General features: G+C 44.3%; 1 non-coding gene across 1 annotated transcript; it reads left to right on the forward strand.

Annotated features, from left to right (window-relative positions):
- Positions 1–264: 264 nt before the first annotated feature.
- LOC141669109 (small nucleolar RNA R71) lies at positions 265–371 on the forward strand. The gene has a single exon (XR_012553403.1). It is a non-coding gene; the product is annotated as a small nucleolar RNA R71 (small nucleolar RNA).
- Positions 372–872: the final 501 nt, after the last annotated feature.

The raw sequence follows: 872 nt of genomic DNA on the forward strand, positions 1-872 counted from the left end.
GCCAAAGTGTCCACCTTCATTATCAAAGCCTTAAGTTGGGCAGCGATAGCAGTTGCTGCGTCCAACTCCAGAATTCATGCAGCTTTCCCTTGAGTCAGTCTCTGGGAAGGATTCTGGTACTCATTAGCAGCCATTAGTTCAATAAGTTGATAAGCTTCATCGAAGCTCTTAGCCCACAAGGCTCCTCCTAATGCTGCATCAAGTATGGGCCTAGAAGTAGGACCCAATCCATTGTAGAAACAATTGATAATCATCCAGTCGGGCATGCCATGGTGTGGGCACTTCCTTAGCATCTCCTTATATCGATCCCAAGTCTCACACAGAGATTCTCCAGTTTGTAGTGCGAACTGGGTAAGAGCATTCCTGATTGCGGCAGTCTTCGCCATGGGGAAGAATTTAGTGAGAAGCTTTTTAGCAAGATCTTCCCAGGTGGTGATAGACCCTGCTGGTAGAGAATATAACCAGCACTTAGCTTTGTCCCTCAGAGAGAATGGGAAGAGACGTAGCTTGATAGCATCTTCAGTCACATCATTGAATTTGAAAGTGTCACAGATCTCGATGAAATCCCTGATGTGCATGTTAGGGTCTTCAGTAGGAGAACCCCCAAACTGAACTGAGTTCTGTATCATCTGGATCATGCTTGAATTGATCTCAAAAGTGTTAGCCCTGATGGCTGGTCTGATGATGCTAGACTGAATGTCATTAATCTTAGGCTTAGAATAGTCCATCAAAACCTTCGGATTTTCTGCTTGATCACCCATAGCTACTACAATTGGCTCTTCAACTTTCTCTTCTTCCTCTAACTTCTTTTATTCCTAAGAAACTTCCCTACGAATTACCACAAGTTCTTCCTCGGCCTTATCCAGTGTTCT

This window comes from Apium graveolens, chromosome 6, assembly GCF_009905375.1.
Source record: "Apium graveolens cultivar Ventura chromosome 6, ASM990537v1, whole genome shotgun sequence".
In the NCBI taxonomy this organism is placed as follows: Eukaryota; Viridiplantae; Streptophyta; class Magnoliopsida; order Apiales; family Apiaceae; genus Apium; species Apium graveolens.